This window comes from Haliotis cracherodii, unplaced genomic scaffold, assembly GCF_022045235.1.
Source record: "Haliotis cracherodii isolate W230 unplaced genomic scaffold, xgHalCrac1.p SCAF_16, whole genome shotgun sequence".
Classification (NCBI taxonomy): Eukaryota; Metazoa; Mollusca; class Gastropoda; order Lepetellida; family Haliotidae; genus Haliotis; species Haliotis cracherodii.
The window spans coordinates 630002-657926 of NW_027266271.1; the positions used below are offsets into that span (position 1 = coordinate 630002).

Sequence of the window (27925 nt, forward strand, 5' to 3'; positions counted from 1 at the left end):
ATGTCAGGGAATGTCAGGCAAGGGAACACCAAACCATGCATAGAATTAGATGTCAAATCATATCCGTTTTTTCCAAAACACCTACGAAAAGTCGATCATAAAATAGAAAGAGTTCTGGGCATTGAAATTATTCAAGGAGACTGCTATGTGAAGGTCTCATATAAAGAAAATCCTAATCAATTCACATGCTATTTTGAAAGTGTTCCTCCCCACCTCATACAGCGCTACCTTGATGATAGCTGGAAGGATCTCCGTAAATGGTCCTGTCTAGAAGATAATCCTCGATATGATCCAGAGGAAGCACCAATTTATAAATCCAAAAGGGTTATTTTTCCACATGAAGACTTTGGAAACATCAACACCTTTTACTACCGTATTTCACTCACAGACAATAGTCCCCATGGACCATACCAGGATCAACTCGCCATACATACCGAAAGATGCCAATTGAACATATTCTTGATCAAAATACAAAATCTCCTGAATAAATGGTGCAAATCACGAAACAGCTATTAGCTGTATCTTGTTATGTTTTCTTGTGTCCAGTCTTTTCACTATGGGTCGCCAGTTGAGAACAAATGTCATCAGCCTGATCATCTGAGTTATTTGTATCACAACAAATTTTGAGCATTGACCTGATCAACCAATCTCAAAAGCGAAGTGAAATGACACGAACCGAAACCGTACCGAAGCGAAGCAAACCACACTGCAAATCGAACCGAAACCGTACCGAAGCGAAGCAAACCGTACTGAAGCAAAATAAACCAAACCCTATCGCATTGAACCGAACAAAAATCAAAGAAAAAGCAAACCAAATAGTTACGAAAACTAACAAATAATTCTAAAAAGGATATACATAAGTTCTAACACCTTTTGTATACCTTATGAGTGTAATAAATCAATGCACTTGTTATATGCACATGCACATACATGTATATATAATGCGTCTAATGACTGTATCCAAAAATAGAAGGATATTTTATTAATATTTTTTTTTCTTTTCTCATGATATACTTTTGTAATTTGCCGCCAATACATTCTTCCTGGCCATGACACCATTTAGTAATACTTATGTACTGATCTTTCACATCGTAATTATCATATTTGTTTTATTTTCTAGTTATTACAGACAAACGGAGGAAGTATTTATATATGACATATTATATGAACATGCTAACTCTCTTTTCTTTGTTTCCATGTAAAACCCCTAATGGACACAGCCAACTATCTTACAACCCCAATCCAGGATGTGGAACTCAAGGCCTCCTTCATCACCCATAAAACCACCAGTACAGAGTGCCAAGACAAGCCAGCTCCACATCAAGATTCCCTGATGACAGCATTTTTATATTATGTTTCCTTATATCAAAGAGACTCTATAATAATTATTATTCACTACTACCAGTTTAACTTTATACATTGTCCATCTAAGCTTTCATTATTTTTATTTATACACGTTTGGGGTCCAAACTTTTTCAGACAGAGGGGAAGTTATCATGGTTTACATTTATACTAAGTTATCTTATAATAATTAGATCTACAGCAAGTGCTTTTATGAGTTATCATGGTGTAATATTTATACATCATTTCATATAATTATAGTTTAGCAAGTAATAATTATCATTAGGTAAAATGCATATATAAAATATCAGTAGTTTCAGTTATAGCTTTTTAGATGGTTGCTAGCCTAAGGTAATGGGAGCGCATCTTCTAGACATACTATTCAATAAGACAAGGGTTACGTCTACATAGTTTAATTGATTTGAAGCTTTTAGATAAATGCTAGCCTAAGGTATCAAGATTCCATCTCCCAGACAAAGGATATTTATCTAAGTATATCTGTCATCACCTACCGGGTATATTAGAATAACATTACTTCAATTAAGACTCATTAAGGATTAGCCCCCATACAAGCTCGTCTATAGTGCATTAAGGATTAGCCCCCACACAAGCTCGTCTACAGGGCATTAAGGATTAGCCCCCACACAAGCTCATCTATAGTGACACCCTAATCTCTTTCAAGGTATCCAGTAAATATGTCAACAAGATTAGTGCCAGTCCAACAGGATAAACAGAATTTAGTATTCCCCTCTGTCTAGCCATCCAGTTAGCTTAGGACACAACCAATCAAGCCGACCTCTCTCCCACAGCCCAGAGTGTGTACCGACTCTCTGTGGCACCCTCAGATATTTTCTAAGTATATTGTAAATTGTTAATTGTTCTTGTAAATAAAATTGTGATTAGTCTCCTGTGACTCTTTGCTGACTAATTCCCCAAGAAAACCAGCACGTCATCACCCAGAACAGTTCCATGATAGGAGTTTAGTGATTACTCTCGATTTATTTTGATGGATGGAGAATTTTTGGTTTGGTTAGTGGTTTGCTGAGTACTTTTTTGATTTGGCGATTTGAGTTTAGATATAGGTTATGCCATTTTTTGGTGATTTTTTGCTTGTTTACACGTTTAATTTCTGATTTTGAGATGGGCAAGTTGAAGCTTATTTCTGGGATTTTGAGGGATAGTTTAGCTGCTTTATCGGCGTTTACATTACCTTATATTCCTACGTGGGCGGGGATCCATAAGAATGTTATTTGTTTGCCTGCCTTAGTTAGGTCGTTGGAGCTTTTAAGTATTTGATTTATTAAGGACGGTTTTTGGTATTTTTGTTTTGGAGGGCTTGCAGTACACTTAGGGAGTCGGTAAGTATTAGGATTTTTTTGGTGGTTTTTGGATTCTTGATTATGGAGGGCTGATGCCATGCCCATTAGTTCTGCCGTGAATATTGATTGGTTGTTTGGGAGTCGGAAGGATTGTGTGGTTTTAGTTGCTTGTGTGGTATGGACTCCGAAACCTGTGTGTTTGGAGGTCGGATCTGAAGATCTGTTGGTGTAAAGGTGACACCAATTTGGCCAATTGTCATGTATGTATGCTAGTGTGGTGGTTTTAATTATGTTTATTATTTATTTGGCTAGCTAGTGTTGTGTCTATTTTGGGTATTTTAAGTTTAGGGGTGAAGATATTTGATTGTTTGCAGTTTTGTTTAAGATTTTTAATTTGGTGTTCATTTAGGTAGTTTGTTATTCTTTGGCATATTGGGGTAAGTAAGGGGTGTTTACGAGCTAGAGCTTGGTTTTTGGGGCTGATGTTTTGGTTTATTAAGTTTTGGATGAGAGGGTTTGATTGGGACGCAGCCCAGAAATTTAAGCTTAGCTGTTCCCTGTGTAGACTTAATGGCATTTCTCCTGTTCGGACCTGATGTGAAGTGTAGGAGGTGCCATGTTTGTTGCGTGTAATTAGTTTGAGAGCCTGATATTGTATTGAGTCAAGTTGTTTAGGGTGTTGTATATGGCGCAGCGGTAGTCTAGTTTTGATCTAATTAGTGATATGTAGAGAGAGAGGAGGGTATCTTTGGAGGCTCCCCAGCTAGAGCCAGTTAGGCATCTTAGCGTGTTTAGGTCTTTACTGCATTTAGTTGTTAGGTTTTGGATGTGAGCATCCCAGGTGAGATGTTCATCGAAAATAAGTCCTAAGAATTTGGTTTGTTTTTTAAATTTGATTGTTTGGTTGTTTAGCTGGAGGATTGGGGAGGCGGATTTCACGTTTTTTCTATGTTTGAATACTATTCCTGTTGTTTTTTCTGAGTAAAGGGAGAAGCTCCATTTGTCAGTCCATTGTTGTATTTTTTTTAGAGATTTTTGGAGTAAATTTTGGGCCATTTTAATGCTTTTAGTGCGGATCCAGATGGCTCCATCATCCGCGAATTTTGATGTGTTTACTTTAGGGGATAGGCCCTTGAATAGATCGTTTATCACTATATTGAAGAGGGTGGGGCTGAGGATACTGCCCTGGGGAGTGCCATTTTCTAGGGGACATTGGTCCGATAGTGTTTGGTCTATACCCATGGTTATTTTACGATTGTTTAGGAAGTCCTGGATGTAGTTTATTAACTGACCTTTGAGTCCTATTTTTTAAGTTTTTGTATTAGCCCGTCTGCCCATATCATGTTGAAAGCTTTAGAGAAGTCTAAGAAGATGCCTGTAGTATATTGTTTATTTAGTTGTCCTGTCTTAATATCTTGCTCTAGTCGGTCGAGGTTATCTAGGGTTGAGTGGCCAGGAGTGAAACCGCTTTGATCTGGGTTTATGATGTTATTTTGGGTTAGGTAATGTTGTAATCTATTTTTAGCCATTGATTCCATTACTTTGCATAAGTTTGAAGTTAGGGATATTGGTCTATATGAGTTAGCTTGATTAGCTGGTTTATTAGGTCTAGGGATTGGCATGACTAGGGCCTGTTTCCAGGGAGTAGGAACCTGTCCGTTTAGGTAGATGAGATTGTATATTTTGAGTAGTGCCTGGAGTAGTTTTAGGGGGAGTTTTTTAATTATTTGGTAAGAAGTTAGGTCTAATCCTGGGGCTGTGCCCTTTTTCCTGTTTTGGATTACGTACAGGAGCTCCTCCATAGTGTAGTGTTGGTTTATTTCTAGATTGTTATTGTTTGGTTCTTTTGTGGGTTTGTTTTCTGTTTTAAGTTTATCTTGAGATTTTTGGCTGAAGTTGGTGTTACTGCTAACGGCCAAAAAGTGGTTGGCGAGATTATTTGCTTTTTGGGCGGGGTTGGTTGAGTTGGTAATGTTAGGGTTTTTTTATGTCGTTTTAAGCCTCTAATGGCGTGGATTTTGCGCCAGACCGTTCTGGCATCTGTACGGTTATTTATACCTTCGCAACAAAATTTCCAGTCTCTACTTTTGGCTATTTGGACTAGTTTTTGAACCTGGTGGTTTAGTTCATGGGCTATGTTTAGATGTTTGTAGTCGCGTTTTGCTTTATTGAAGGCTGATCTACGTTTTCATCTAGTCTGTTCTATTTCCTCATTCCACCATGGTACCGTGGCTTTGCCTGTCTTAGATGTTTTGAAGGGGATGGAGGTTTTGGCTGCGTTTATTATATAGTCTGTTAGGTTTTTACAATAGGTTTCTGGATCATTATTTTCTATTTCGTTTAAGTTAGCTTCGTTGCAGATATCTTGGAATTGGTCCCAGTTAGCTTTATTGTAATGGAATTTTGGTTCTTGGTTTTCTGTTTGGATTGGTACGTTTGTATTTCTACGTTTGTCACTACCTATAGCTACGTCGTGCACTTCCCATTGAGTACTTTGAGCTAGATCTGCGGTGCATATGGTTAGGTCGATAGCCGACATTTTTTGGTTTATCTTATCGTACCTCGTGGGTTGGTTGTTATTTAGGAATACTAGGTCGTTTGTTTCTATCCATTCGGAGATTAATTTGCCATGATTATCTATTTTATCATCTATGCTCCATGTAGGATGGTGAGCGTTAAAGTCTCTTAGGAATATAGTAGATTTATCAATTATTTGGAGTAGTTTGTTTAGATCCTCAGGTTGGACTTTTTGTTCCGCCCAGTGGTATATATTTATGATGTTTATGTTTCGGTTATTTAATGTGATTTTAGTGCAGTTGGCTTCTAGGTTTGGCATGTCTATTTTTATTTTTTCGTCATTTATATCTTCCCTGATAAATATGATTAGTCCTCCTGCGGCTCTTCTTGTTTTTGGTTTAGCTCTGTCAGTTCTGAATTTTTTTAAGAATTTGGTTTCCTGGATACAAGCAATGTGAGGGCCTTTATTTAGTTTAAATTTAGTTTTTAGTTCATGGCCGTGGGAGGTTAGTCCGTTGGCGTTCCACTGAAAAATATTTAATCCTGACCTTCCATTATTGGGTTCGGGTGATTGGTGATTTACTTTTTAGTTTTTTCGGCGACTTCTTTTAGATGGAGGTTAAAGAGGAAGAAGGGAAGATGGTTAATTTTAGATTGAAAGCTACTTTGTAGAAGGATTTCATGCTAGCAATTGATGAGTTTTGACTATGCATGTATTCTAGGAGTAAGGTGAGGTTATTTAGGTTTTGGGTGTTGGCTGGTTGGGGAGTTTTGCGGTTTAGTTTTTTTTTCCTTTTTGGGGCTGAGAGGGAAGTTTGGTTTGTTTTAGTTGGAGTAGTGTCTATTGTTTCCTCAGTAGTGGAAAAATCTTCGTCAACGTTTAGATTAGGTTTAGCAGTTTGAGTTTCCATAGGGGAGGCATGTGATGTGGAGGGTTGTGTAGGTGTTTGCGGGATGGGTGTAGCTGTGGATTTCTTAGTGTTTGTGTTTTGTTGTTGTGCTTGCTTGTGGGGGAGTGTTGTTGCCATGTGGGCTGTAGGGTGCTTGGATGAGGGTCTTCTTGTGGCGGTCGTTTTGTCGTTTGTTTTGCATGCGGGGGTTGATGTTTTGGCTATGTGAGATGTGGGAGGGTTCATGGTTGGTTGAGTGGCTGCTTGTGTGTGTGAGGTGGGTGCGGTTTCTCGGTAGGGGCCCCAGACAGAGCTGTCTGTTATGGGTGTGGTGTTTGTTTGTGGGATGGAGTTTGGGTGTTGTGTAGGGAGGAGTGGTTTGGATGCTGGTGTAGCAAATTTTTGTGTTTGGATTTTGCCGTGTCTATGTTTATGTGTTTGTTGGCCTGCTGGGTGAGTGTGTGTCTGTGTGGGCATTGGTTTGAAAGTGAAGTGTGTTGGATGGATTTGCATTGGATGCACCAGGGTGTGCATGTGCATGTGCCTGGGCAGTCTGTTTGTGCGCATTTTTTACATTTAGTTTTAGGGTATGTGCATTGGGAGGCAGTGTGATTGTATTTGAGGCACTTTGAACATTGTTTAACCTGCTTTATATAGAGTTTGACTTCTAAGTTGGTGTGGGCTCCGATGCAGGGGTCCGGAAACCGCCATATGCGGCGGACATGTCTGATTGGGAATCTCAAATGTCCGGTTTAAAATATTGCTTACCAGACATTTAAATTTTCCTGACCGGACATTTTAAAAAGTATTGTCCGGACATTCTTAAATTTTGACCGGACATGATCAACAGTTAGGACTGAGCAGTTTCTGTCTGCAGTTATAACACAATGAAGATTATCTACACTGACAAGCTTTGTTTGTTTTGATTGCTGTAAATACATCGTACCTCAAAATAGTCCAATCGGTCAATCACTGTAATAGGCAATAAACTGAGTTAACACTGATTAATCAAGGATTAATTACTGAGAAACATCTTGTTAATTTGAGTGAAAGGTGTTTACAACTGTACATAAATCCTTGCATCATCGACGTACATCATTATCCTCACAATGCTACGATACGTAACCTCAGACAAGAAGCGAAAGCCTGACGACAGCCAGTCGACCGATGCAGATCAGTCGAGCGGATCTGCCAAACCCTCAAAGTCTGGACGATCATTTTGTAAGTCGTGGCTAACGACTTTCACTTGGTTGACATACAATGAGGATTTGCAGATTTTATTGTTTTCAGTAGCTAGTCGTATATTGAATCTTGATTGACCGCCATTTTGCTTTCTGTGACGATCGATATCAATTTTTTTTATGGTCCATAATTAAGTACAGATTAAAAAAGTATTCAAATAACTATTGCTATCAACGATATTTTAGAATTTGTGATTATATTATCTGTCTTGTTTTTAAATAATCTTTAGTTTAAAAAAAACCTTTTCCTGTGAGGTCACGTGATAACCAAATATGGGATAATAGTCTCGATCCAAATGTTACAACGCATACACTTGAGCAGACTCATGAATATAACTCATGAATATTAATTAGACCGTTCACTATGTTAACAGATCGTTATTATAACAGAAACAAACGTATGTCTTCCATGTACATCTAAAATGATATTATTTGTTATTAATTGTCCGGTGAATTAAACAATTTAAATTGAAACAATTCATAATTCATTATATTATGAATACGTAACAACTTGTAATGTGTGTGAAAAATCGTACTAAAATACGCTATTTGAAGGGGGCGTGGCCTAAATGCAAATGTCCAATTGGGATTTTAAATTTTCCGGACCCCTGCTCCGAAGGATATGTGTTTTGGGGCTTCAGGGAATTTAGCGGGGTTTTTTAAGTTGATTATGACAATGGAGGTTGGGACCATTTTTCCGTTTCTAGTTGGTAGTCAAACTGCACCTACTTATATAGCGGAGGGACGCATAGCAAACTCTGATTGGTTTAGTTTTGAAAACATTTTAATTTATTGTCACCATTACTTCCTTTGTTATTTCATGTGTTCCGGGTTGATACAATATTCTCATAGATTACCTAATGTTCTTCTCTATAGTAGATAGACCTCAGAAAATTGTCTACGCTGTGGGGGCAACATGCACTTCAAGTCAAGATGCCCTGCTAGAGATTCAAATTGCAACTTATGCAAAAAGAAAGGACATTGGACAAAAGTGTGTAGGTCTTCAAGCAGAAACGTGCATGAAGTAATTAGTGATAATGAACCTGAAGAGGAAACATTCTTAGGTTCAGTCATCGTGGATCCAGTTACTAATGCAACGTTAGAATCAGTCCGTGATGAGACCAGCAAACCATGGATGATCAAGGTGAAGGTTGAAAATCATTATGTGAAGTTCAAGATTGACACAGGCGCTGATGTGACTTTGATTCCAGAGAAAAACTTTGCAGAAATTGCAAGTAATTCTGACATTGAGTATGAATCGCCTGATAGAAAACTCTCAGGAGTTGGCGAGTACAAACTCAAGGTTTGTGGACAGTTTATGACCACATTAAAATGGCAGGACAAACAGGTCACACAAAACGTTTACGTAGTCAAGGACACGGAACTACATGAGCCCCTGCTGGGAAGACCTGCAATTGAAGCCATGGAAATCATCACTAAGGATGCTAGACTTCATGCAGTCTCCTTGAAGAAACAGAATGTTTACAAGGAACAGTATCCAAAACTTTTCAGTGGATTTGGAAATACTCAGCGTACGTATAAGATCCAGTTGAAACCCGATGCAAAACCATTTGCTTTGTCTACTCCAAGGAAAATTGCACTGCCTCTCAGGAAGCAGATCCAAGAGGAGCTTGCCAGAATGGAACGTCTTGGTGTTATATCACCAGTTACAGAGCCTACAGAGTGATGCGCAGGAATGGTTGTCATACCTAAGCCTGGAAATAAGGTTAGGATTTGTGTAGACCTTACAAAACTGAACAAGAATGTTCGCCGAGAGAATCACCCCTTGCCGTCAATTGAGCAGACACTGGAACAACTTGCAGGAGCAAAGTACTTTACAAAGCTTGATGCAAACTCAGGATTCTACCAGATACCTCTCGCTAAGGAATCTTCTCACCTAACCACCTTCATAACACCCTTCGGGCGCTATTGTTTCAACAGGCTTCCATTTGGAATATCATCGGCTCCAGAGGTATTTCAAAGACAAATGACCCAAATCCTAGATGGAATTCAAGGTGTGCCATGTCAGATGGATGACATATTAGTTGCTGGCAAAACAATTGAGGAGCATGATGCTCGACTCAAAGAAGTACTGGAAAAAGTACAGGAAGCAGGAGTGACATTAATCTTTGACAAATGTGTATTTGCACAAACATGCATCAAGTTCCTAGGTTTCATCATTGATGAATCAGGAATCAAAGCCGACCCAGAAAAGGTCCAAGCCATACAGAACATGCCAGAACCTACCTCTATCTCGGATGTCCGACGCTTCTTCGGAATGGTCAATTTCCTTAGCAAATTCTCACCAAATTTAGCAGAGAAATCCAAGCCAATCAGAGATCTTCTCAGAGAAGACTCGGCATGGTGTTGGGATAAACCCAAACAGGACGCATTCAGAGATATGAAGAAAGAGATAAGCTCTACGCAGGTGCTAGCTCACTACGATACATCCAAAGCTACTACAGTTTCAGCGGATGCATCTTCTTACGGGCTGGGGGCAGTACTCCTTCAACTACATGGAAAAGACTGGAGACCAGTTGCTTATGCATCTAGATCACTGACTACAACGGAACAGAGGTATGCACAGGTTGAGAAGGAAGCCTTAGCGACGACATGGGCATGTGAGAAATTCTCAACATATCTGATTGGACTACAGTTCACCATAGAGACTGACCATAAGCCATTAGTGTCTTTGCTTGGATCCAAAGAACTTGACTTGCTCCCTCCCAGAGTTCAGAGATTTCGCATGAGATTAATGAGATACCACTACTCCGTCAACTATGTTTCAGGAAAGAATCTTGTAGTCGCAGACACTCTCTCCCGTGCACCTATCATCTTGCAGTCAGAACAGGAACTGGGACAAGGGACAGATATGTATGTCAACAGTGTCATACAAAATATGCCACCGTCAGAAAAACGTCTGGATGATCTTTGCACTTAAATCGAAGATGACGAAGTATGCAGAGAACTGAAAAGACTTTGCCAAGAAGGATGGCCTGACAGACCAAGACTGAATGGAGCCATAAAGCCATACTACGCTTTCAGGGATGAACTAAGCGAAGAGAATGGACTTTTGCTCAGAGGGAATAGACTAGTTATTCCCATGTCAATGCGACTGGAGATGCTTGACAGATTGCATAAAGGACATCAGGGTATTGTGAAATGCCGTGAACGAGCTAAACAATCCGTTTGGTGGCCAGGATTGTCAAAACAGTTGAGTACACTTGTAGAGAAGTGTACAGAGTGCATAAAGGAAAGAGTGAATCCTGCTGAGCCTCTTATTCCTTCCATTCTACCTGACCGTCCATGGCAAAAAGTAGGAATGGATCTGTTCATGTTACAGAGTACCAACTATCTGCTAGTCATAGACTACTTTTCCAGATACATTGAAATAGCGAAGCTATCACAAACCACAAGCGTGGATGTCGTCAACCACTTAAAGTCCATCTTCTCCAGACACGGTATCCCTGAGACAGTGATGTCAGACAATGGACCACAATTCTCCAGCTTCACATTCCAAGACTTTTCAAGAGAGTTTGGTTTCGACCATGTCACAAGTAGCCCTATATTTCCTCAAAGCAACGGGGAATCTGAGAGAGCAGTTAAAACAGTCAAATTATTGCTCAAGAAGGAGAAAGATCCTTACCTGGCTCTCTTATCGTATCGTACCACACCACTGCAGAATGGGTACAGCCCAGCTGAACTTCTGATGGGACGACGCCTTAGAACAACAGTTCCAGTGCTACCAGAATTGCTGAATCCTGAACTACCCGACCCTTGTCTACTCAGGGACAAAGAACAGCAAAGCAAATCAACTCTGAAGAGAAATTACGATCATAAACATAAGGCTAGAGACCTATGTAAACTTGAACCAGGACAGACAGTCTGGTCTAAGTCCTTAGGTCAAGCTGTTGTTGCAAGACAAACAGACTTTCCAAGGTCTTACATTGTTGAGACTCTTTCAGGCAGTTACCGTAGAAACCGGCAACAACTGGCACCAATGCCAGTATCAGCACGTCCAGATTCGCCAGCGGCACTTCTTCCAGTAGATATACCTGTTTCACCATCATCAACAACTACAACATCATCTACCGGTGTGACTTCTACCACAAGATCTGGAAGACGTGTGGTGCCTGCAAATAGACTTGACTTGTGACATTAATGTGTTAACATTTCTTCATGTACTGTTGAGTACAAGTTCAAAGGAGACTTTAAAGTTTGAATGTTTCAAGTCCCAAAATTCATGGGAAAGTTTTCAGTGAAATTCAAGTGTGCCACGGTTAAATGGTTAATGTTTAATTCTAATTCGCGTTGTGCCAAATTGACTTTAAAGGTGACTCTGAACTTTAATTAATGAAAGTTCTCAAAGGAAAGGGGGATGTAGTGTTATTGCTGTTCAGGGTAAAATACCCAGTCTAGGTTAGTTAGAGTTAACTCCCCTATGTTTGTGTATTACGTCATGAGGTGACGTCATGAGTTGTGGGTGGGGACTCGAGTGGACGCCATGCTGGTTGTCGCATGTAACTCCGGTCAATAAATCGTACTCAAACGAACCCTAGTCTTCGTGTCAACGCAACACAACACATAGCGTGTTGAAGTCTCACTTGTGACAGATTGACTGCAATAAATAAGAAAATATAGCATGACATAATGCTATTTTACATTGTGATACTATTACAACCTTATGTAACAAACTTCACCAATAAAGATATATTTTTACAAAGTCTACAACTTTGAAATTCTGGAGAACCGAAACATGTCAGTCACTTTATATAAACAATATTTCTATAAATAAGCATTTACTGTTGAATAATAAGTTTGAAAAGCCCTCGCAAAACAACCTGTGGGAGTAGTGCACTTTACCGGGCGCACTTTTTCAGATCCAATTAGCGCTGAGGGGGCTCGAACACGCTTCGCCGGCTCACCGGTTCTGCTAATTAATGCGTTAATTAGCCGACGCTCTACAAGTAATCAGTGCTCGTTTAACAGGTCATTAGAATCCTCATTGACATGCATGCGCAATTCAATAAACAATGAATTGCGCATGCGTGTGACGTCACTACCCGCTCTCCCATTCGTCTTTTTATGAAACCACACCCGCAATTGTTTATGACAACATGACCGACCAATGGGATTAACTGGATTAACGCTTGAAAAGGTAAGAATTTATGGCTAACCCTTGCCCAAAGCCAGCTGACCCTAATGACCGAAAAGGGGTTTTGGATCGTAAAGACGTGTAAGTTTCCCTAAGACCGAAAAACGGGTGTTGGATCCTAAAGACGTGTAAGTTTCCCTAAGACCGAAAAACGGGTGTTGGATCGTAAAGTTGTGTAAGTTTCCCTAAGACCTAGAACGGGTGTTTGATCGTAAAGATGTGTAAGTTTCCCTAAGACCGAGAACGGGTGTTTGATTGTGAAGATGTGTAAGTTTCCCTAAGACCGAAAACGGGTGTTGGATCGTGAAGCGAGAGTCACCAGAGCGTGAGGCACGGTAACGGTATAACGAGACAGCGGTGGCACTGTAGCGCGGTAATTGAGCGGATGGTAGAGCTCGGGCCCGGTAAACTGCATTGTTGCCCAACCTGTTGCAAAATCTATTTTTAACACCTCGTGCAAAGCGAGCGAGTTTTGAATGCAGCAAACAGCTTCGAAAGCCATGTAAAAATACAGACTAAATAACGTGACTGAATACTATAGAAAGTGCTGCTGATTAGTTAATAATATTAACACAAAATGCTTCCAAGCAAAGACTGGTAATAAAGTAATTCATACCGTTTGTAGACCATCTATTTTTCCAAAAGAATAACCCACATGGCAATGATGGCAGGCAGGCCAGCGACATACTTCACAATTAAAACCTACCAGCAGTTATCCCCCTTTGTAACCACGAAAATTGCAACCCGCTAAAATACAAACTTGACACTAAATTACTGCTATTTGCACTAGGGTTAATCATAGCAATTCTCCGAAATCTATCTAGAACACATAAATACCAAATAATAATTTTATCATTTTGGCCGTAACACCTAACTAATGTCTACCTATAGTGGATTATGGTAATATATAAACAAAGGCTGGCGATTAGTTAATCCGGCGGCATTTTAGACTGACCGCCGACTTGTCAAGGGGATTACTGTTATTGGTCAGCGTGTCAATCTGGAATTGACACGCAGCCGGTGACTGTAATGCGAACGGACATCTATTGTCTAAATTATGTCTCGCGGCATGTTTTTACAACCTAAGTGAGTTACTGCCATTTATGTGAGATGTCCGAGGTTTGACTGTACAGATACGTTAGTTTAGTTTATAAATTTTGAATATTATTTTTATATTTTGATATGAATTATTAAGCAAGTTTGCGCACTATAACCATACCCCTCTGCCTCGAGAAGCTTTTGTCCTCAAAAGCAAAAATAATGATCTATGAGAATATTGTTCACAAAAATACATATAAAGATACAATTATTGTCTTCAACCATCTTGATGAGGTTCTCACATGTAAAAATTACAAATACAAGGAACATATTGAATCATATTAATGATGAAGGTAGTCTTCCATAGGAAGGACCTCATACAAACTATGATGAGAGATGAGGATGTTTGTGGCAAAAGGTTGAGAGAGTATGACGTTTATACGTCTTGCCATAAATGGTGAGATTCTAACTGAAAGCGGAATCTTTAACGATTGCTGGGCAAGCTTGTTAGAAATTCTGAATTTGGGCCAGGTTACGTTGAGAGTAGGTCTAAGGTAGCTTGATATGTACACATTTTTGACAATGGATGGTGGCTGAATGTCCCAATATGATGGACATAATGATAGAGACATTATTGGCACTAGTTCGCATAAAGAACCAGTAGTAAGTTCTAACAAGATCAAAGTATGGTTTGATTTCTTAGTGAATACTTTATATAGGATAACCAAAAGCAGTACGAATGATATGGAAATAACTATCATTGGAATGTGGTCATACATAGTATTAAGAATAGTATAGACATTACTGGGTGGTGGTGGAGTGGGACCATGATATTCGAACGATGGGATAGGAGTGGATTTTACTGAAACAGTAGCTTGAAGGATGATGATAGTGGCAGTTTAAGCTCTTATCTTAAAGAACATCCAAATAATTGCAGCTATAGCTAGGACTGATTGAACTGCCGCACTTAAAGGAATGATGGAGCTACGATCAAACCAGGGGGATTTAACATTAATTTTACCATCCAAAAGGGAGTCTGTTAGACTCTGAAAGATAACCTCATTCTTTTTAACACTTGTAGCCATACATTTAAAACTAAGGTGATCCTTGTGGTCATTAGCAATAACTTTAGCAAACTGGTGTGTATGAAAATGAAAATCAGGAATCTTGACATTAACTGGTATTACCAGCAACCGTATCTAAAGTAGAGTCTTAAAAAAATGGTGTAATAAAGCTAAGTTTACAGGATGTAGGTAGGTGATATCCTGGTTGGTAAGGTTTTGACATGTTCCCAGATGTGCAGGAAATATGAGGTCTTGTGTTGAGATAGAACACAAGCATGGTAGTTTTATCATGCAAAAGGAACAACCCGTGATGATTCTTTGTCCATCAGGGCAAGTGAGGGTTAGTAATGTAGAGTTATATACAAGTAATTTTGAAGTGGTGATTTCAATTAGTTGTGACTTTTGTTTTTGCATAAGGAACCTAACATTACACTGTACTTTAATTTCTGCTTTATTATTGCCATATAATGCCATTTCACATGAAGTATGTGTTCTGGTTGCTAATGTAAGTCATTCAGAAAGTTGGTCCATACCGAGAGTTGTAGAGTATTGCTGGTTAAGCGATGTGGCTAAAAAGGGTGGCAGATTTAATAGGTGTTTGGAGTGGCTAGTAGACTCATTTACAGGAACTGGCATTGAAATGATTTTGTACAATTTGAAGGTAGCATTTGATGGAGCCAAAGGGAACTTAACAGTTACATATAGTTTGCTTGATTTAGTCCTTGCATATAGAAATTTAGCATTGTTGTAATAGAATTGTACATCAGTATGTAACAAATTAAAACCATTGTATTTACTTTTAAGAAGATGCTGAACATGATTGATCGTTTTGCTAAGGATTGCAGGGGAGATTAAAAGTGGTGAAAGTTTGCCTTTTAGTAGGTCTAAAGTTCCCAGTTAAAATTCCTGCAATTTGTGCTCAATAAGTGCAGCTTGTTGAATCTGGTGAAGCAAAACTGACGATAGGGACACATAAGCATTTTGAAGATTATCATATGAAGCTTTAATGCTGGCTGTAGTATATCTGATTGCTTCATGATTGATTTTTTGCCTTTAAGAGCATTTGAAAATCGAGTATCTTCATTTGCCATGATTGATGTTAATTTGTGCTCATGCTCTGTTAGTGCATTGCCTATTAGAGATGCATGCTTTGTTAGTGCATTGATGTGTTTGGCTAATATGTTGACATCATTAGTTGTTGCAGTGCCAAACAATGACTTTGACAGTTGACCAATAAAACCTAATAGTGCCCGCTTGGATCTTTGTCCTTCGGGGAATGATGAGATTGGTTGTATTTGATTTATTTGAAATACTGTTTCGTTCAGCATTGCTGAACATCTCATCTTGATTGAATTTAGTTGCGTACGAATTAATTTGACTAAACGACAAGTTGTATTGTCATGATAACATCCGCTGATCGAGGGGATATGAAAAGTGGAAGGGATGTCAAGTTGATACGTATGACGCCAATATTCACTAGCGAACTGGATTTGAGAAATTGGTTTGAAAATAACACCATAGTTAATACGCTGAATGATGTTGTCATTGGAAGCAAGAGTAGCAGGAGTAAGCAGCATAAACCAATAAAGAAGGTTCCAGGTCATCAGATTACCTGTGAGAAAAAGATATGATGGGGTGAGATAAGTCTGGGGTGAAGTAGAGCGGCCGTCTCTATCTCCTAGCACTAATAATAACACTTACGTGTCTAAGTTAAGGCCTATCTCATCCCATAATAATAATGCAGTTGTTAGTAGAAAGCTAGAGTTGAGAGTTAGAAAGGCTCAATGAGATAGAATGATGCTTAGTCTCTACTGAAGAACGTCTTCTTCTTGCGCCTCCTTCGACCATCAGCGTAGTATTTGGCATTGAAGGTGTTTCTGTGCTCTATGTCAATGTTATCTTCCGGGTCCCATGTTGGTCTTGATCCAACCCATTTTACAAGATATTCAATGTTGTTGTTTTTCCATCTTCTCTTCATGATCTTTGTGAAGTTAAAGGTTTGGTTATCATCCCTTGGGTCTGCTTGATCCAGTTGATCTTGACTAGTGTTGTCTGTCATGGGTGTGTCCTGTTGGTCTGTTAGACCTTGATCCTGGTTTTGGTGATGTTGGATAATCTCCAGATGTTGGCGGGGTGGGGTGATTTCATCTGCTGGCTGTCTCTGATGATACATCTTTAGACGATTATGATTAACTACTGATTTCCATACTTTCATTGTTGTACAATCCTGAAGTTTGTAGGTGTGGTTAGGACCTATTTCTTGGATTGTAAAGGGTCCAATGAATTTCTGGGTCAGCTTACTACTGTGACCTTTCTTGACTGCTGGAGAGTGAAGGAGGACTATGTTATCTACAATGAATTTGGGATGACTAGCTTTTTGGTCATACCTGTTCTTGGACAGTTCTTGACTGGCTTCAATGTTCTGCCTTGCAATGTTCTTGGTGACCTTGAGGTTATCCAGAAGTTCCTTTAAGTGCTCAGTCATATCTTTTCTCATGGATTCCTTTGGTAGGATGTTGGTGTCACAGGGTAAGAGCATTTCTCGCCCGAAGAGAAGATAATGTGGTATATAACCTGTTGACTGGCAAGGAGAGCTTCGGATTCCCATCATGACAAATGGTAATACCTCATCCCAGTTGTCCTGTTTGGGGCTGGCATAGACCTTCAGGATTTGTGCAATGTCCTTATTTCTTCTTTCGCACACTCCATTGGTCTGAGGGTGGTAGGGTGATGTGTAGTGGTGTTTCACCTCATACAATTCACAGATGGCATTGACTAACTTGGAAGTGAACTGTCTTCCTCTGTCTGTTACCAAACTTCTTGGAGCACCGTACCTTGTAAAGACCTCTTTCACCAACAAGTCTGCATCTTCAGTAGTTTCCAGCGTCTTCATTGGGAAACTCTCTGTCCATTTTGTATAGGAATCAATGGCCAGAAGAATGTACCTGTTACCGTTCTTGGTTGTTGGCATTGGTCCAAGGATGTCAACAAGGAGGTGTTCAAAAGTTCCCTCAATAGGCATTGGTATCATGGGTGCTGTTCTTTTGTGCTGCAATGGCTTGCATCTCTGGCAGATGTCACAAGTCTTGATATATCCTCTATATCTTGGTACATACTTGGCCAGTAGTACTTCCGCTGGATTGCTTGTCTTGTGGAGTCTCTGCCAAGATGGCATCCTCCTACTTGTGAGTCATGGTATGCAACTAGAAGTTCTTTCCGGTCTTGATCTGGAACTGCTAGCTGTGTCACTGAAGGTGGTCTGCCAGGTTTAGCGCCTCTGTGTTTGGGGTGATAGATATGGTATAGTGGAACTGGATCTTCCTGACTGTGGACCGCTGCTACGCAAGGCATTTTGTCCAGGTAGCTAAATGTTACTACTAAATACTCACCTACTTTGGTGGGGCTGTCTTCAATTAATGAAGTTTGCTGATTTGCTGAGACTATACATGGAAATTCATCAGTATTTGCTGGTTTCTTTTGTTCTGGATATTGTCTTCTAGAGAGAGCATCAGCATTTTGATTTGACTTACCTGCACGATGAAAAACTTCAGAGTCATATTCCTGGAGAATCAGAGACCAACGTGCAAGACGACCTGTTCCATTGTGCTTGCACGTCTGAATGTAGGCTAGAGCTTTGTGGCCTGTATAGATTTTTAACTTACTGTCAGCTAAGTATGGTCTGAAAGTTCTTATGCCTTCTATCATAGCAAGACATTCTTGCTCAGTAACTGACCATTTCTTTCACATGGATGTAACGATCTACCTCCATATGCTATGACTTGTTCTTGACCAGCATCATTAAGCTGACCAAGAATATAACAAAGAGCTTCACCGCTTGCATCGGTGGTGAGGATAAAGGACTTGGTAAAGTCAGGGTAGGCAAGTATTGGTGTACTAGTTAAAGCTGATTTTAATTGGTCAAATGCTTTCTGACAAGCGTGGGTCCAATCAAATTTTGATTCTTTTTGTAACAGCAGTGTGAGAGGAACAGAAATTTTTGAATACTTTGGAACAAATTTCCGATAGTAATTTGCTAATCCAAGGAATTGGCACACTTTTTGCTGAGAACGTGTCGTCTCACGGTAATTTTTCCTTAAAATAGAATGGAAGTATTGATAATAAATGATGACATCGGAGTTGCTAGCGTTCCAAGATTTTAACAACGCGTGTCGGTCCGACGTTGATTAATGAACAATTTGCATACTCGTATATGCAAGGGGCCGACATATGGTTCTCAGTAGGAAGTGACAACTTGGTGACGATGGCTTGCGGTATATACAGTTCTACTTTATACATGTTGATATATACATACAAAAGACACTATGTGCCTGGTCAGCACATAGTGGTAGTGGTTGTTGTCTAGGTGCCCTGGAGCACCCAGCCTAACCCTAGCTAGGCTAAGGGTAAGACCTTTCTTTTCTCCTTTTCTCCTCTCTGGACCAAGGCTTATATAGCCAAGGTCACCTGACATTTAGTAAGTAATAAATATAAATGTAAACAGTAAATCATCAGTGACATACTTGCACATCCTGTTCAGGATGGCAGACGGTCGATGTACACAAAAATGGGGATTAACAAATAGGATTAGCATCTAATAAATAACAGCAATTAAGTGTTTCAAGGCATATAGATGTCATGGCTCCGGGGTAATGAGCCTTTGCAATCAAATGTTCTTCAGACAATGGATGTCGTAAATCAGTCGCTATGACAACTTCCCTCCGTTACGTGAAGCTTGGACCCCAAGCTTTCATGAGTCCAAATTGATACGTGTGAACTTTTTCACCAAGGAAAACAACCATGCAAATGTGATCAAAATCAGTTATATGAAATCCTTATGCAACAAATATATCTATGCAATGACAGTATGAAAGTGATCATCTAGCCAATTTGAATTAGTGCCAGTTTGAAAACTAACCAAGTGATCTTTATAATGTGCAATTTCACTACAAGGTAATTACTGCTTTGCACAGATTCAATAAATATATCACTGAAGGTTCTTTGAATTCAGGAGTCTGGCTTGGCGGTACGACTCAGTACCGAATAGTGATAATAAGTAATGTCATAAAAAGTACAAATTAAACATCTCAGCAAATATTTTGCATAAAGAAATTTGAAACCAGGAGTCTAGCTTTACCGCGTGACTCAAACGGTACTTGTGGGTACTATTGCCCTTTTAAGTACAATGGGTGCTCTTCCCGTGTCTTTGATGGAGCTTGCCCAGATATTGTGGGTGCGATGCCCAATAAAAAAAATCCTTAATTCTGACATCAAAATTCTGAAATGCTGAATACTGCTGTGCTGTTAATTACTTAATACTGACATACGATAAACATGTGTAGGGGTGGCTCACCCAAGAATATCCCTAATCTGAATTCAAAGTCCTAGACAATACATTCAATTTTGTACCGAACTGTGCACATTAATTACTTGTAACAAATGACAAAATTTGTAGTTTAGATTTTTGAAATTACGACTCGAGCTTAGAGGTGTGACTCGATAACCCTGCGGCTTAGGTTTGTCTGGGCCCTAGCTGCAACTATATGTCTGGCGTGGCCTGGAGACATTTCAAAGATTCCCTACACAATAACTTCAAAGATCTAGCTGACTAAAGATGTAATTTGGAGTATATTGCACATATACAAAACTGAATTTTGGAAAGACACATTTTGGCATTAATATACTGGCTTTGATTAAACATACCTGGTTGCACTATTCAACAGTCACACAATATATATCCTTGATTGAGTCCATGTAAGTAAACACAAATTAGTAAGTCCCAGTGAGATATCTTGTACACAGTGTCCATCTTGTAGGTGCCCGTGAGGCGGTTTCTGTATTGTGCAGGGTCTGCATGAAGATGGATGTGGTCGGGTCTCTGTGGGATAGGCGTGTTTACTTCTTTTCTTAGGTCATGTGCAGGAACGACATCTTGAAGGGGAAGTCTTAGCAGTGTTGCTAAGATATTCGAGCAGGGAAGGTTTGGGATCGGAGAACTTGTTCTTGATCGGAGAGGTTCTTGTTCTTTCTTCAATCTTGTTAAAGGCCATTTCTTCGTTCTTGGTTATTGGCCTTCAGGAAAAGTATAACCTTTCAATAAGAGACTGTCACTTCCTACAGTATTGTGAACCATATGCCGTGCTGCAAAGAGGTACAGGAAAGGACAGACTAAGAAGTCTGTCATACCCGATAGCTCCACCAAATTAACAACGCGTGGCGGTGTCGACGTCGATTAATAAAAAAATTGCATACTCGTATATGCAAGAGGCCAACGTATGGTTTCTGTAGGAAGTGACAACTTGGAGACGATGGCTTGCGGTATATACAGTTCTACTTTATACATGTTGATATATACATACAAAAGACACTATGTGCCTGGTCAGCACATAGTGGTAGTGGTTGTTGTCTAGGTGCCCTGGAGCACCCAACCTAACCCTAGCTAGGCTAAGGGTAAGACCTTTCTTTTCTCCTTTTCTCCTCTCTGGACCAAGGCTTATATAGCCAAGGTCACCTGACGTTTAGTAAGTAATAAATATAAATGTAAACATTAAATCATCAGTGACATACTTGCACATCCTGTTCAGGATGGCAGACGGTCGATGTACACAAAAATGGGGATTAACAAATAGGATTAGCATCTAATAAATAACAGCAATTAAGTGTTTCAAGGCATATAGATGTCATGGCTCCGGGGTAATGAGCCTTTGCAATCAAATGTTCTTCAGACAATGGATGTCGTAAATCAGTCGCTATGACAATTTATTCAGGTGCAGTGTGTTTAAAAAACATTTCAATTCAATTAATCATTACAAATAATTGTCATAACGTCGTGGTTTCTTATGACATAACTACTCAGAATATAAATCAATAAGTATTTCGCTTCAATCTTATAACATATCAAATAATCAGGTATTTCATTTCCTTTCAAGAACAAAGCTGACTGACTATTAACTAAGTCCAGCATTACTGCTAGCAATGAATCTACACATATTGACGACATGACATATTTTACTTTATGATGTTGTTGATACTTGTACTAGATTTCTTATTTATCCAACGGTTATCAAGGTCTGATCAGGAATAATTAATTTCATATTTTGGTGATCGAAATTACTACAACCTACATAAGTGATTACAACCTACATAAGTGATACCTATATAGTGGCATATGTGCATTGAAAACATTCCTAATCGTTATCGAAGATTCAAAATACATTAAACAATAACTTAACAATGAACCAACGCATGTGGTTGAAAATATACAATGTTCAAGAAATCTAAGACAATAATCATGAAATACATTCAACATATTTGAAAACAACAATTGAAACAATCTGAGACAATAATCATAATACACATTCAACATAAATGGAAAAACAACCATTGAAACAACGCATGAAAATGTCTTACCTTAAAATAGAATGGAAGAATTGAGAATAAATGATGACATCAGAGTTGCTAGTGTTCCAAGATTTATTCAGGTGCAGTGTGACTTGGTAGTCTTACTTACTTACTTACTTTGGAGATTTAACGTGCGCTTTCCGACTGATGCGTATTTCGCACACAGGCCCGGCCAGGCCATTTAATGTGTTTCCGAAAGGGGCGAAAGTGGTGTGTGCAACCCAAGAGGTGGCTTTAGGGGTTGCTTATATAGAATTTGGGAATTTTGAGATTTGGAATAGATGCCGATGGGGTTGGGGAGGAGAACTAAGGGAGCTGGGTATGGTGGATGTTTGTTTGTTTATGTGATTTTGATTTGGTAGATTATTTTGTTTTTAGATGCGTTTTATTAGTTCCGTTTTGATTAAGAATACGCCTAAGGCCTTGAAGTTTTCTAGTTTATTTTGTGGGTTTAGTATTGCTTCTAGAGTGAGAGCCTTGTTTAGATTGAGGGTGGTTTGTAATGCGTTTCGATGTGTTAGGTAGTGTGTGCAGTGGATGAGTGCTATTTGAGTTTAGATGTAAGTTATGCCATTTTTTGGTGATTTTTTGCTTGTTTACACTTTTAATTTCTGATTTTGAGATGGGTAAGTTGAAGCTTATTTCTGGGAGTTTGTTTAGCTGCTTTAACGGCGTTTACATTACCGTATATTCCTACGTGGGCAAATAGAATAGAAGAATTGAGAATAAATGATGACATCAGAGTTGCTAGCGTTCCAAGATTTATTCAGGTGCAGTGTGACTTGGTAGTCAAACCGCACCTACTTATAAAGTGGAGGGACGCATAGCAAACTCTGATTGGTTTAGTTTTGAAAACATTATTTTAATTCATTGTCACCATTACTTCCTTTGTTATTTCATGTGTTGTTCCGGGTTGATACAATATTCTCATAGATTACCTAACTAATGTCTACCTATATTGGATAAAGGTAATAAAAAAACAAAGGCTGGCGTTTAGTTGAGCCGGCGGCATTTTAGACTGACCGCCGACAAGTTTACGCGCTATAACAACACTGCTACTGACGTACGTACATTCTCCATTAATGTCAACCTGTATTCGACCCTTCATAAGACAGAAGTCAAACGCATCAAATACGTCTTATCCTCGGGAAAAGGATCACCCCTGTTCTTAGCGTTCTCCTAGATGGTTGATGTGCTGCCGGTTCGCCATCTGTCAATTCGACAACTGGCAGGTACAAACGAACGCCTGGAGGTCAATGGTCCCGTTTCCTATGTGCTGGATGTCTGTTCAGCCTTGTTCATACGCTGGTTTCGCACTGATATCCCCCTGCTTGAAATACACTTTGAATCCTTTTCTCTCGATTTCCTTTAGACGGTCACGTTGGCGAAAGGTGAGATAGTTGGAGACGCCATCCTTCAGTACAAGCCCGGCTTTTAAAGTATCGACTTTATCCTGAGAGTCCCGATATTTCACTTTAAAGATTCGGGGTTTACTGGGATTGTCACGCTGGATTCCCAGGCGGTGAGCACGAATTACGTCTAATTTCTCTCATGTTTTAGTCTGTACGCTATCATTGAGAAGTAATATGTTCTTTTCACTGCATAATAATGACGTCTCTTCCGGCGTTTCGGACACTCAAGAGAAAATAATATTGTCGCTGAACGCCTCTTGCCTATCGAGTTCAAAATCACCAGGGCAAAGTACAAAATCTGATACAACACCGGCTGGCATAGGGTGTCCCCCGAATTAACATAAACCTGGTGCAGGGGAAAAGCGCGCAGTCGTTGACACAAGGACTTGTCTGTACTGATGACGTCACATACAACAACAACTTGAAAAATGTTTTCTGCTGGTATGAAATTAGTTTATTGTCCAGAATGTTGATTGTGCCAAATGAACACAGTACCTGAATTGTCAGTAGAAAAGTGCACAAAAGGCATCCCAGTAGCATATGCGATCCTGGTGTGTACGCTGAGCACGTAACAATACTGAGCTTGATTTGCCGGGTGCCCTTCAGGTGAGAGAACGACACGATCCTGGTCCTGTGCAACTCGATCGATACCATGCTCCGTTTCTTCACAATATGTACGTTACCAGGTTACAAATGATTGAGTTTCAATTCAATAATTTGCCATTTACTCGTTTAGTTCAGGGGTATACATCCTCACTGTCTAGGCCCACCACGGAGAGGCGTACATCATCAAGCCCTTTATTAGGGCTCCAAGACGAAAGGCTGTAGAACCAAAGGAAGATAACTAAAAAACTACGAAAATTTTAAGATTTATTTCGCCCTATTGCTCCTCAATCGCTTGTCCAATTACTTTGTCTGTGTCTGCTCCTTTAGGTGCTTGACAGTGTTTGTTCTTTGACTTTGGTCATTGGTCGCGTGGTTTGGCAGCAATGTTGAATTCAAGGTTTTCACAGTGTATTTTTGGTACACCTGTCTTCACAATTCTGAATCCACTATATGAAATTCTTCCAAACGTTCTGAGAATTGTCTCTACACATAACACATCCATCGTTAATAGCCGTTTTTAGATATATTTTTTAGTTGCGGACAGAAATTTTACATATCTTGTAAATTTCTTTACAGAAACTATTGGAAGTTTACATAAAGTTATTGTGCCACATGTACCTCATTTTTTTCTTAGTTGCATGTTAAAAGTAACACGGCTTGGTAGCAATATTTGATTTAAGCAAGAAACCAGATTTCAGTACTTTCTTACCACAGTGAGCACATGCAAGGATTTTGTGGAAGAATTTACACAATGGTCGTATTTTTACATTTGAAACATCTCAAAGTGATTAAAATGTAGATTTCGACATGGATATGACAATAACATACTTTGATTGACTTTGGAGGAAAAACAGAAAAAGGTACTTCGACAAACATACCTTTAGACATCAGGTTACGCGATATTTTCTATTACCTTCGATTAAAAGGGAGCCTGTTCGCAAGCATGTAATGTTTTTAACCTCATCTGCTCTGCCATACACACACTCAGATATAGAGACTGTGTGTCAGTTCAGTTGTTCAGCCTCAATAACAAGGAAAGGTGGCCTATATTCAATCGATTTGTTGTTCATCGTTAACACGATCATTGCCAAGCTGACGTTATATGTATATTTTTCTTATTGTTCTTCTTTTGTTTGAGGGGAGGGGGATCTCGGACAGATAACAGGTATATTGAAGTGCTATACACGAGCAGAAAGACCCATCAATTTGGCCAATAAGCCAAGGTCCTCTGGCACTAGCGTCTTGGCAAATTTTGAATTTTACAAGTCAAGTGATTGAGCAAATGAATGTAAAAGTGCATAAGGCCGGGGACGCATTCTCTCCCGTGTCCCCACGGATGTGATATTGATGGAAAAGAACTCATTCAACACATGTTAGGAACCTACAAACCTTATTAAACGTGATAAATAGAATTAAGTTATGGGGTGTCAATATGCTATCTAATCTAACATTGATTGTCATAGCGGAGCCTGTTTGTTTTGTGATTGTTACTTCAAGACCTTGACAACAGCAACTAACGCGGCTGTGTGAACACTGTCAGTGTTCTGAACATGGCCGAACGCAAATAGTTCATAATGAATCGATATCGTACTCTGTATGACTTAAACCAGTCTTCAGTGCTTCTCTGTGAATGAATTCCCTCAATATACGATGTCATGACGACAGAGATCACCTTGTGAGTCTGGCTCAATGCTTACGACGAAGAAACCAGGGCGCCTTTGTCTGAAACAAAAGATGTAAGTTTGTCTATGATTAATTTATGAACTGGATCGATGAGTAAACAAAGGATTCGATTTACCTCGGGTTATGTCCCTTTGCATGTTTATATATGTAGTAAAGGCGGCACAGAACAAGATAATCTTATTCGGGCTTTGACGTAGATGGTTTCCAAGATCACAGTAAAGACACAAACATCAGCCAGAGAGTAACAAGCATTCATCCAAAAGTAAGGATTCTGTTCTTTCGGGGTATTTCAACATCCATATCAGTGACTGTGAGTTTTACTTATGAATGATATGTTTTGTTCATATTTTTCGCAGCAAATAGCGTGTAAAGTAACATGTAATGTAATTCTACTCAAACTGAAACATTGACGATGGATGGCTGCCACTACTGTAAGATAGTATTTAGAATATAAATGTGAAACGGTGGATTAGGATTTGATGAACGTTACATTGTGAAAAGTTGCCTGACTTTAAGTTGTTCGTTCCCTCACTCGCCATGTGTCATATTTGATGAACAGACAAATTTATATTGTAATTGGAAATGTTTGGCATTATGTAATGTGAAAATACAAGGAGACGCTTAAGTAATGGAAATAATTGTCGATCACGGCTCAGTGATAAAACTGAAGAGTAACTGATTTTGATTAACCCCGCTTTGAGCATGATTTCAGTTATATCACTGTAGTTCAACTTGTGGTTTAAAGTAAATGCCAGTGACAACAAAAAAGCATCAGAGCTAAGCGATCTTTGATTCCTTAAATGGCAAAGTAAAAACAAATTAGAGCGAAACGAGTGTGTCTTTTTTCGTCAAAGCACTTTATCAGTCGAAAGAACTCGTCAATGGACAATGATTCCTTGAACTCATGGTGTCTTCTTATCATTAATGTTCGAAGAGCTGCTTTATTTCTGCTACCAATTGCAACACAGTGACTTTAGTTGGTCAGTATTTTAGATATGGTGTTCGTATTATGTTGGAGGCTGAAGGTGCCACAGGTCGAAGACGTGTACAACTTGGGTGAAAGCCACGTGTATGGATGTGGTGTTGACTTAACTTCATAACTATAGAGAATTTGGGATTCCAACCCCATGCAGATCCTGGATGGGCTATGGAGCAAATGGATTCAGACTGGGTTAAAACTACATTGCGGTAGCTACGGTGCAGCTCTGGTTACAGACAGAAACACCATTCAATTACGACTCTGAACAGCTGTCCTACAAAAGCTTTCTCTCGGGTCTGCGTGAAAATGTACAAATGTTCAATACTCTTCATGTAAAGACAGCGACAGAATTTCTTTTTGAAACCATGCGGTGCATGGACACCGCAGGCTTCATAGCAAATATATCTCCTCTACAGCACTGGGTATTTTTCTTCAGACGTATAGCAGTCATTTCGAGGTTAAGATCATTTCAAAGTTATCCCAAAAGTCATGGTTTGAAAAGAACAACTTCAATGAGCATAGAAACTTTGCACAAGTAATCTTTAGGGCGTGACCCCTATTGGAAATGTGAATGAGTGAACAGTAGTCAGTAGTCAGTAGTATTTCAGTCCTACAGTGACAAGAAAATGCTATTATCATTGTATAAGTACATTTCGCATATATAAAACCTGTCGATAAAGGACGGTTGCCAAACAGGATTTACATGGCAGGTATGACATTTGGTAAGGGCGGGGCCTATGTTTCCTACTGAAAACAATCTACATGTGATTCGCTAAAATTTGTGGTCATTGTAATTGAACCGGAAGTGCTTATGAAGCTAGATAAAGGCATAGGACTCGTTGTTTTGCATAAGACATGTTTCCCCAACGGAAGTGATGTCTTCAAACTGAAAGGGCAACAAACTAGAGGCTAAGACATTTAGGTAACACGTGGGCATCCCTATGGGCACCATCTGTTATCTGTTTCGTCATGCACATGAATCGGAATTTCAAATCGATTTGCAAAGTCAAAACACAATAATTTGGCCAAGATGTTTAACTAAAGCTTCTGCATATCGATGATCTAAAATCGTTAATTAGCCATCAAATGGCCAATTCTCTTTCACTAATTTACCCACCTGAACTAGAAATAAAGGAGACAAGAAAGACAACAAAATGTGTTTCATATTTATATCTCTGCATACAGATTCTGGGTGACAAAAGACTCTCCACAAAACTGTATGACACGAGGGATAACTTCAACTTTCCAATAGTCATCTTTCCATTTATGTCGAGCAATATTC

At 39.4% G+C, this 27925-nt stretch overlaps 1 protein-coding gene and 1 pseudogene across 1 annotated transcript in view; one reads left to right on the forward strand and one right to left on the reverse strand.

The window, feature by feature from the left end:
- Positions 1–14400: 14400 nt before the first annotated feature.
- Positions 14401–16142, reverse strand: LOC139464123 (uncharacterized; annotated as a pseudogene).
- A 9727-nt stretch (positions 16143–25869) lies between these two features.
- Positions 25870–27925, forward strand: part of LOC139463336 (WD repeat-containing protein 86-like) — a 42219-nt gene continuing 40163 nt past the window's right edge. Inside the window, exon 1 of the mRNA XM_071244586.1 lies at positions 25870–25926. The gene's annotated coding sequence lies outside the window, so the exon portion shown is untranslated. The remainder of the gene's footprint in view (positions 25927–27925) is intronic.